Source organism: Camelus bactrianus, chromosome 5 (assembly GCF_048773025.1).
Source record: "Camelus bactrianus isolate YW-2024 breed Bactrian camel chromosome 5, ASM4877302v1, whole genome shotgun sequence".
NCBI classification, from domain to species: domain Eukaryota; kingdom Metazoa; phylum Chordata; class Mammalia; order Artiodactyla; family Camelidae; genus Camelus; species Camelus bactrianus.
Window position 1 is genome coordinate 9366689 of NC_133543.1, and position 11552 is coordinate 9378240.

General features: G+C 41.6%; 1 long non-coding RNA gene across 1 annotated transcript; it reads left to right on the forward strand.

Moving 5' to 3' along the window:
• The first annotated feature begins 7520 nt into the window (after positions 1 to 7520).
• LOC141577687 (uncharacterized) lies at positions 7521 to 11552 on the forward strand. The gene is made up of 3 exons (XR_012506928.1): positions 7521 to 7656; positions 8923 to 9105; positions 11418 to 11552. It is a non-coding gene; the product is annotated as an uncharacterized LOC141577687 (long non-coding RNA).

The following is an 11552-nucleotide window of genomic DNA, read 5'->3' on the forward strand; positions in this document are numbered from 1 at the left end:
CATGTAACTAAGAATAAGCAGGCTTATATATAGGCCTGTACTTCTGAATTTCATGACTTGTGTCGTTAACATTTCACTGACCACTAACTATTAACCAAAATTTGATTCTTAGTATGTGTTTCATATACGCAACACTTAAGTCAAACATTTCTGTATTATTGACTATTAGTTTTTTTCCTCCAGAATCTCCATTCTCATAAATAACACTCCGAAGAACATCTCTGAAAACAAACCTGAGCTTGCATGTCTTGATTATTTCTAGCATTACTTCTAGGGAAAAGCCTTGACTGGGTGGTTAAAATGAATTGTTTGTGAGCTAAATAAAGGTTTAAGCTAGAATTATTAAAACTAAATTCTAATACATAATTCAAATTTGGTCAGCTAGTATTTTATACTACCAGAAAAATATTATGTAAGGATTTTTATCCTCTCCTGATTTTCCAAGATGTTTGGTTTTTACATAGTAAAGTATAAATAACTAAAACAATGTATTTTTCAGATAAAAATAAAACAGTACAACTCTACACTTGTATTAACTCTCGCTTTCTCAAATTAATTCTGTATTCTCAATAAAAGTATGATCATAAGAGATCACAAGTAAAAAATTAAATCTCAGATTATTAATATTGCTTTTCAAAAAGGCATTTAAAAGTGTCTGCTGTTTGCATTTATATTAGGAAACATCCTTTTTAAACGTCAGTGAGCATACTCTCCAAATGCATTTACTTAAGCATTCTTATTAATAGTCCTGGTATTATTTTAATAAGAAATATCTAATCAAGATACTTTATATTTAATCCAAATATTATAGATAAATCAGAATATATTAATCATTTACATGCAATCAGAACATTAGAATTTTTAAAGCTACGTAACTGTTGATTTATTGAGATACGTCAGCCACCAAAAGTAGCAAGTAATGAGAACAAACAGTTTATGCTGGGTAAACTCTAATCATATTTCTTTAAAAAATTGTGTAGGAAAATGAACATGTACAACTATGATGAACTAATCCCTTCAACTAGAACAGTCCTGGATGTACTTAAAATATTGAGATTTCATTTAAAATAATATTTATAGTCTTTCTTCCAAAAAATACATTTTAACTATTTTGGTCTCATTGCCAAGGGGATCGAAAAGGAACTCATAAAATGAGATTATTGTAATTATTTTATTTTCCTATTAAAATGGCAAGACACAGATTGAGTTTAACAGATACCATGAGACAGTATATTCTTTTTGACTATAAAAAGTATTTTCGAGGTCTTTTTTCTTGGTAGTAGGATGTCACTTTGCAGGAGAAATATTTAACTACAGATGTATATAGACACAGATACAAATACAGATATACATATGTATATTCTATTTGCAGAGAATTATTTATCATTAAAAGGTATTCATAATAATATCTCTACCATTTATGAAATGAAAAAGTGATTTAAAAACAGCAAAGTCGACTGAAGGGAAATTATCTTGCAATTTATGACAGCATCTAATTTAAATCCCTACTTTCTGACTTAAATCAACATTGTGACTTTTAATTAATTGACACTAAATAATAAATTCTTCAGCATAGTGAGATAAGTGGATTCAAACTTTATTTCCTAGAAAGTATACATTATTCACTTACGAATATATCTGTGAAAAAAAGTTTAATGTGATTATTTGGAAACAAAACCAAAATGAGTATCACTCATCAAAACATGTCAATTTTTAAAATCGTAATTACCACATAAAATGGTTAAGGATAGAATTTAAATACATGGATTCTATTTTTCTCACTTTTAAAACATTCTCTGATTTAGAAGGTGGGGTAAAAGGACAAAGAATTTTGTGAAAAAAAATTACAGTGCATACACGTATTGAAAGGTAGTACGTATAATGAAGCTGCGATGTATCTTTTTCTTCAACAGGAACACGAGAGGAAAGGAGAAAGGAGACGGGGATCGGGTACAAGACGACGCGGCAGCGGCGGCGGCGGCAGAGCGCGCTCCGGAGGCAAGGGGCGGGGAGGGGGTGGCGTATGCGGGGGCGAACCGAGGGGTGACCGGGACTTGGGACTAAAACTCGGTGGTTCCCGTCGCCCGTTCCCGCGGCCGAGCCTTGAGAGCCACGGTGAGCTCGGGCTTCTCCGAAACCACCGCCCCTACCGTCTCTCCAGGCCCCGGCCCCTCCCCGAGGCTTCCCGGAGCGGCGTCCGGGCCCCGCCCCTCCCCTCCCCGGGGCTCTGCGGGAGCCGCCCGGCCCTGCCCCCTCCCCGCGGTCCCCCGGGAGCCGCCGGGCCCCGCCCCCTCCCCGCGGCTTCCCGACCCCGCCCTCTCCCCGCGGCTTCCCGGAGCGGCCGCCCGTCCCCGTCCCCGCCCCCACCCCGCGGTCCTGCGGTAGCCGCACGGCCGCGCCCCCTCCCCGCGGCTTCCCGACCCGCGGCTTCCCGGAGCGGCCGCCCGTCCCCGCCCCCACCCCGCGGTCCTGCGGCAGCGCCCGGCCCCGCCCCCTCCCCGCGGCTTCCCCGAGCGGCCGCCCGTCCCCGCCCCCTCCCCGCGGCTCTGCGGGACCCGCCCGGCCCCGCCCCCTCCCCGCGGCTTCCCCGAGCGGCCGCCCGGCTTCCCTCCCTCCCCGCTGTCCTGCGGGAGCCGCCCGGCCTCGCCCACTCCCCGCGGTCCTGCGGGAGCCGCTGGGCCCCGCCCCCTCCCCGCGGGTTCCCGGAGCGGCCGCCCGTTCCCGACCCCTCCCCGCGGTCCTGCGGGAGCCGCCCGGCCTCGCTCCCTCCCCGCGGTCCTGCAGGAGCCGCTCGGCCTCGCCCCCTCCCCGCGGTCCGGCTGCAGCCGCCCGGCCTCGCCCCCTCCCCGCGGTCCGGCTGCAGCCGCCCGTCCCCGCGGCTCTGCGGGAGCCGCCCGTCCCCGCCCCCTCCCAGCGGTCCTGCGGCAGCGCCCGTCCCCGCCCCCTCCCCGCGGTCCTGCGGGAGCCGCCCGGCCTCGCTCCCTCCCCGCTGTCCTGCGGGAGCCGCTCGGCCTCGCCCCCTCCCCGCGGCCCTGCTGCAGCCGCCCGTCCCCGCGGCTCTGCGGGAGCCGCCCGGCCACGCCCCCTCACGCGGTCCTGCGGCAGCGCCCGTCCCCGCCCCCTCCCCGCGGTCGTGCGGGAGCCGCCCGGCCCCGCCCCCTCCCCGCGGCTTCCCCGAGCGGCCGCCCGTCCCCGCCCCCTCCCCGCGGCTCTGCGGGAGCCGCCCGGCCCCGCCCCCTCCGGCGGCTCCCCGGAGCGACCGCCTAGGCAAGCCAGTGGAAGGCATCCTCCAGGTGGGCAACCATCTGGGTGACCTCTCAGCCTGCTGACCCCAGGGTGGGCAGGGCAAGTATCTCTTCCAAAGGCTCATCCTCGAGCAGGACTGGAGCCTCCGGAGCTCCGGGGCGCTTGAGGGGCGCCTCTGCGTTTCCCGGGTGTCAGGGCTTCTGCTTGAGCCTTTCTGCTTGCAGCCACCAGGCAGCTTTTAACCACCCTGGAGCCCCGCCCGAGCCGCAGCCCAAATGGAAACAATTTAGCTTCTGCAGCAAAGTTAAAGAAAGCAAAATAAACAAAAAGGCTTTAGAAAGGGCCCGTTTATCTTTCAAACAAACGTTTTATTCTCCCCTAGAATTCCCGCATCCCCCCATTCCCTTCCCCTATTAAGGTTGTATATAAGCTCTCAAATCTCACCCCTTTTGGGGAGGTACTTTTCTTTTTTTCCTGTGAAACTCCTTGTGTATGCAATATTAAAAATAATAAAGTTGTGAATCTATTCTCCTGTTAATTTGCTTTGTGGCTTATTTCATAGAGTCAGCTTTTGAACTGAAGTGTAGCAGAGTGTGCCACTCCCAGATGTATGATTTGGGCATAAGAACTCTGAGCTGAGGATAAAAGAAAAGCTCCCACCTTCCCTTATTTGCTTAAAAGTAGGACATACATTTTCACAGCCATTCCTTCTCCCATTTCTACCAAAAAGGACAAAAGTTAATCACACCATTAGACACCCCATTTTCCCATAAGGGGAAAAAGATTTTTCCTCCATCCTCCTGGGCTCTACAGGGGAGGACAAATAGTTTTCTTTCTACCCTTCTGAGTTTTGGAACCAGAGGAATCTGCATAAGAAACTTTACTAAACAACCTTTATTTCAACCCCTGGAGGCCTGAACCTCCTTTCTGCTGTCCTGTCATTTCTCCACAAATTTATTCTTCGTTGAAGATGCTATATAAGCTGCAATTCTAAATTGTCTCTTTGAATTACTCATTTTTCCTTGGGTATCTCCCATATATACATGAGGTGTACATGTTAATAAACTTCTGCTTGTTTTTCGCTTGGAAGCCTGTCTTTATTACAGTGGTCTCAGCCAAAAACTGACTTGTGACATTTGGCAGGCATGCCTTGTTATAGTATTCTATAGTATTCCTATCTGGGTTTCTTGAAATCCTGCTGTTGTCTGCTTTCAAAACATAAAAAGACAGCTAAAATAATGCTTCCTAAGCAAAATCTTTCAAAGACTTATGTGTGATAGTCTTATGAATACTCAGGCAAGAGACATCTCTTGTGAAATGAAATTAGGAAAACAATTCCATACAATAGTATCAAAAGGAATAGTACTTAGGAATAAATTTAACAAAGTGAGTGCAAAACGTATACCCTAAAATTAGATTCTGATAAATTTTAGAAAGAAATTAAAGATCTAAAAAAGTGGAAAGCATGTTGAGAAAATTCAACATTGTTAAGATGGCAATATTTACTTTAAACTCTGTCAAAATCTGAAAGGCCTTTTTTGAAGAAATGAATAACTGACCCCCAAATTTGTCTGGAATTCAAAAGGACACAGAAGAACCAAAGCAGATTTGGAAGAAGAACAAAGTAAGAAGATTCATATTCCTCATTTTCTGAACTTCCTACAAAGCAACAGTAATCAAGACAGTGTTGGGCTGGCATAAAGATAGATACGTAGATCACTGAAATAGAAATAAACCCATGCATCTAAGGTTAACTGATTTTGAGAAGATTACAAGACAATTCAGTCAGAGGAGGGTCTATTCAAAAATGGCACTGGGACAGGTGGGTGGCCACATGCAAAACGATGAGGTTAGATCCTTAGCTAACATCGTATGCAAAGTTAATATGAAATAGATCCAAAATCTAAATGTAAGTGTTAAAAGTATTGAACTATTAGAAGAAAACATAGGGATGTACCTTCACGACGTTGGATTTGACAGTTGATTCTTAGATATGACACCAAACACACAAGCAACAAGAGCAAATGATAAGTAAATTGAACTCCATCAAAATTCAGACTTTTTGTGTGCCACAGAATGTAGTTAATAAAGTGAAAAGACAAATCCCAGAATGGGATAAAATATTAGCAGATCAAGTATGTCATAACGGACTTTTATCTAGAATGTGTAATGAAATCTTATAACTCAAAAAAGACAAATAACCCAATTAAAATGATATTCCATTTATTCAAAGAAGATATACAAAGACCAGTAAGTACAAGAAAAGGTACTTGGCATACTTATATAACAGGAAACACAAATTAAAACCATAATAAGATACTATTTCACACCTATTATGATAATTATAATCCAAAAGTCAGGTCACAAGTGTTGACAAGCATATGGAGAAACTGGAACCCTCTTATACTGCTGCTGAGGATGTAGAATGCTGCAGCCACTTTGGAAAACTCTTTGGCAGTTTTTAAAGTTGTTGAACATAGAGTTACCATATGACCCAGCAATTCCACTAGACACATATGCAAGAGAGATGAAAACATATGTCCACACAAAAATTTGTACATGAATGTTTATAGCAGCATAATAGCCAAAATTTGGAAACACCCCAAATGTCCATCAACTGATAAATGGATTTTAAAATGAGGTATATTCATATAATGGAATACTATACAGCAATAAACAGGAGTGAAATATGAAGTTTGACACGTTACAACACAGATGAACCTCGAAATCACTCTGCTAAGTGAAAGATAGTCACAGTACCTCACATATAATGGGATTCTATTGTACATGAAATGTCCAAAATAGGCAAATTGATAGAGGCAAAAAGTAGATTAGCCATTGTTTAGTGCTGGGCTGGATGGAGTGATAGGGAATGATAGTAAATAGGTACACTTTTTGAGGTAATGAAAGTCTTCTAAAATTGTATTGATCATTGTACATATCTGTAAATATACTTAAAATCGTTGAATTATACATTTTAAATGGGTTAATTATGTTATATGAATTATATCTCAATAAAACTTTTAAAAATGAGCCTATTCAAGTGTGAATTTTTAAATTAAGGCATAGTGTACCTCTAAAACAAAATCAGACGTGTTTGATAGTATTCAGGGTTTAAAATATTACAAAATCCGTAAGAAAAGAGTTATAGCTAAGAGTAAGGCCCATGAAGTCTGCCTAGATTTCTATTCTAGTTTGACCCATTATTACTATATGATTCAGGCAAGTTATTTAATCTGAAAGTTATTTAATCTGAGAAGTGGGTGTAATAAAAGTAACCGTGTCATAGGTTTATTAAAGAGATTAAGTGAGATCTGAAGTAAGTTCATGTAGGATTTCAGACTTTCATAATTCTTATTGTTATTCGCTGACAACCCAGTGTTACCAACCTACTACAAGTTCATTTCTCATATGCACTGCTCCTGAAACAGATGTGGTACAAACAGGTCCCAGATTCAAAGAACTGCTGAATTTCGTGGTGCAGAACACAAGCACATGAGAGTAGGTGAGGAAAGACAACAAGAGCTGGAATAAATAAGAAAGGTTGTCTAATGCATGTGAGAAGACCCAAGCTGGAGGAGGAGAAAGTGAATCTCAGGACACAATGGCAAACTGAAAGGTAAGGATGGAAAGGAAGATATCACTAGTGGAATAGTGAAGAGATTGGGCAGGATGAAGATGCTGGAAAGAACATCTTTGAACAGGTAGGACTGAGCTCTGCTACACATGATAGGCTAAGATGTTTAGATACGTGGGGTATTAGTGGAATTTTTATCTTAACTTTGAAAATTGTGGTTTTCTTAGAGAAACAGGATTACTTGCATATTGCCACCATTGGGTAACAGTTCTTATATTTGAGAGTTGTGTCAAAGAACCACTTAGCCAAGTAGTGGTAATGTTTAGCTCTGTCTCCAGTGGGCTTTTAACCAAGAAGCAAAATCCCTATCTTAGAAAGAAGGGTCAAAGGAAAACTGCACCAGATGAATGGCTAAGGAAGACCTGACTCAGGACTTTTGCAATAGAGACTGAAGCTATTGCAACAGAAGAGAGAACCTGAATTCCGCTCTTCCAGAACAAACGGTGAGAGGGTTTTTAAGTGCTGTGGTGAACTAGCGGGAAAGCGCTGAGGGCTGATGGTGGGGAGCTGGCCTGGGTGATCAGGCTGCTGCGGTTACTAAGTCCCTCTTGCTGCTGTTAGGCCCCAGCTCTCCCAGAGACCAGGGGCTCCCTTCCTTGATGGTTACACGTCAGAGGGCCAGCTCCCAGGGCCCCGAGAAAGACACTCCAGGATTACAGAAGATCTGCATCTCAAAGGAGCAGAGAAACAATGTGCAATTCCAAGTTTCCTGAAGTCTATGCTCCGAGAAATAAGAGGTCAAGGGCCTGGAGTCAGGAGAAATCTTTCTAAAGGTTAGTCCAGCTGAGGGGAACATTAAGGCTCATCTTGGTCAAAGGATGCATATTTTAGAAATTCTGTCATGTGGAAACAGCCCTTGAATGCTGGTAACGCTTTGGAAATATATATGCATTTACGCAATGAATTATTTTTAAACCAAAAATGTTCTGGGTACAATTATATGCATTATAAACCAAAGGGAGATCTTTCCTTCATTTTGTTTTCCTTTGGATCTCAAGGCCTTATTACTATTTTTTCCCTGTCAGAAAAGAACTATGCCTTGAGGCTTTCCTTCTTCAGGCAATATTTTAATGCAGAATTGCGCTTTATGAGCTATGACAAGTCCCATTGAATTTCCACCTTCACTTCAGAAACTAAGTGGACTTTGAGGCTGCCTTTGTGCTGGTAATTAGGGCAAGTGAATGTGAATCTCAGTGTGTTGAAGTGGTAGCACATGAATTACTTTCTCTCTCAAATTCACCTTTATTCAAATGCAATATCCCACAACAGAGCATACTGAAAATTCAGAGCCTTGTGGATGACCCACACAATCATAGCATTAGTAGCTAAACTTTGCATTTCTATGGTGCTCCATAATTTTTAATCACTTCCTCGTACATAATCTTATTTTGTCTTCCCAGTAACCACTGCGGTGGGGTTTACTACAGGCTTTTATAGTTGTCGTCCTGGAAATGGCAAGACTTGACTTTGAGGCTTTGGGCTCCTAGCTTAATATCTAGTTAGAAACTGAATACTTTTTTCAGATCTTGGTAATTAACTAGCATGAATTTCAAAATCATTATGCTCTTCTCTTTTTAAGTGATTAAATTAAGATATAGCTTAGTATTTAATAAATTTCTATTTCTGATACAACTTTAAGAAGGCTTCAGAATAACTGAAGCCCATTAAATCAGTTGGGGCCTTCGACTATAGGCAAAAAAATAAAGATTACAATAAAACAAGATTAACAAAAGTACTCTTACCCTTCTTCTGAGACTGAAACTCAAGAATAGCCTACGGCATTGACAATGAGAAGAAATGTTTGAGAAAAAGCTGCATATGCTTAGCATATATTTGAGAAACTTTCTACATGTCTGGTCTAATGTAATAAATACCACTATGTCAATCTCTATCCAAAAGAAACTATTTAACATACTATGAATGTAGGCAGAAAAACATAACTTTTAGTACTTCAATCTGAAATAGACATCAAGAAAAATGTCCAAAAATTACATCTTTAGCTTGATCACTTATGTTTGAAGTATTTTTTCTGTCATCAGGCAACCTGCCCAGCCCCCTTCTCTCCACTACACGAATCCTTGTCAAAACTGCACACCTGCGGTGCGGCGCTGACAGCAGTGGGGGAGACCGTTCAAGATTGTGACGGTGATAGAATGTTCCCAGCTGCAGGTTTTGGTGCAAAACTGCCTCCAGATGGAAGGATAGCTCATGAGTTTGCTTTGGTAAGAACACGTGGCAACGACTGATACTTAGAAAAACATATGTTGGATCTTTTCATTAGTTTGCTGCTTATGTTGTGATCACCCATGTAGCAAGTTTTTGTGACTATACATTCGGCTCAGTTTTGGTAAATGACTGGTTTAGGAGTGTGTGATTCATGGAAAAGAAGGACAGTTACATAGATTAGTAGTAAATCTACTTGAAGTGCCTCTGATTTATACATACGGGTTCTATTCTGGTTATCTATTTCTGCGTATCAAACCTCCCTAAAACTTAAGAGGCATAAAACAATACCTTCCGTTGCAGTCATCATTTGTGGGTCAGGAATTGGGCAGACTACAGTGGGGGTGGTGCGTTTCTTTAAGACGTACGGGGCCTCACCTTGGATGGCTTGACTGGCTGGAGATAGCTGGAACTCCTCTACTGGAGCCACATGTCTAGATTTCACTCTGGCTGTTGGTTAGATTCTTCAGTTCTCTCTCTGTCACATCACCTGAGCTCATACGTCTATTAAGGTGGTTCATTTGCTGTGTCTGACACCTAAGGATGGCTGACATAGCTGGGCTGCCTACACACCTTCCCTTTTTCTACATACAGCCTGTCCATGTGGTCACCACGGGTTTCATCATGGTGCAGTGGTCCCAAGGTAGTCAGATTTCTTACACAGCAGCCAACTTCTCCCAAAGCGAGTATTCTAAAAGGCTGGGGCAGAAACTGCAGGGTCCTTTATGCCATAGCCTTGGAAGTCCCAGAAAGTTATTTCTCCTACATTTCTCTTGGTCAAACAAGTCACTAAATTTAGCCCAGTTTCAAGGCAGGGGAAGTAACCTTCACTTCTCAGTGGGAGGGGCAGCAAAGAATGTGTAGCTGCCCTAAATTTACCATCTTCCAAAATGTCATTTCTTTTCAAATACAAAGGGTTAGTTATGGCTGGAATTAATTTTTTTCAAATGGGATGCAATAATTATGGCTATAGTTAATTATGGTTTCAGTATAACAGAAGAGATATGACTGGAATAAATATTTCTTAATTTAATGTTCAATTTACAAAGACCTACTCCATACTATATGATTACAAATAAGCAATGTACTGATTTTTACCTTCAACATAAACCTCATATAGATAGTGCTGATAGGCCCAATCAACCTTACCCTCACTTGCATTTTCTGATGAAATAATGGGAAAAAATCAGTGTAGGAAAAATTTGGGGGGAAAATTTTAGCTTTTTGTAATAGAAATGTCTCCCTCCCCTGCCCTATGTATTATAAAAGTAAACTTCCATGCCCGATACTTTTGTAGGTCTATTTTGTTTTTATTTTTCTTTACAAAAATAATGTATGACATCTTTTAGAAGTTCTGCAAGAAAAATAGGCAAAAATAAACAATAATATAATCATTTGTGAGAAATTACTGAGCATAAGTCTGGTACTTTATACTCATTTCTTATATAATCCTCATAACGTTCTTAAGTGCTAGGTGTACCATGACTGTCACAGCACACTATTCTACCAAGAGCCACTCATATCAAATACAGTGAAAAGAGTACCCCCAGGAGCTGTGTAACTTTGCTCAGCCACAGAATTTAACCAGGTTTCCAGGGGACAGGACTTGGACCCGGATCAGTCTTATTTTTGAATCCATGCTCCTAAACACTACTAAACCACATTTTTTACAAGTACCTGTAATCCTACCTCTCACAAATGTGCTTTCTTAATACAATTATATATATCACACACACACACACACTCTTCCAGAAGCTTTTATATGATTAAACTTCATCTCCCCTAAATATATTTTAAAAGCTGTATTTTCACTTTTTTTCTATATTTATTATGTTTTCTGTTCCATCACCCACACAATTTCAGGAAAGTTTGCTGGAGGGTTTCTTTCTTCTATGCAATCATTCACATGTTACAACCCCAATGTCATATAAAATGAATATCTGTTGGGATTTTGTTATGATTTTTTAAATTCCCAGAGCTCTACCTATAAATAGTACATGGTATTGAGATCAGAATATAATTGCTTATTATTCCAAGTACATGTTCCAGGAAAAAATTTAATGTGAAAGTCTGTATACACTTAACATTTTCCCATGAAAACATAAGAAACCTAGACACCACTTTTAATGTCCCTAAAGTTTGTCTTAACCCAGTTGCAAATCCTATGAAATCCTGCCTTATTTTTAGATAAGCAAAAAGTATAAGGCTCATATCTTTCTGAATATGTAGCCAAAACTTGAAAAAAATACTGTACTTGGCTCAGGTTTTCAGTGTTGAAAGGCAATATGAAACCTCAATTCTCTATTTGCAGGTTCTGGTACTTGGTCATCTCCCTATTGGACATCATCAGTGCTCTGCTTTTCATAACCTGGGACATAGACAAGATGCTGAAACACCCCTGGCACCCAGCGCTGACCCCAGTGGACTCTCCCATGGGTCTCCACCT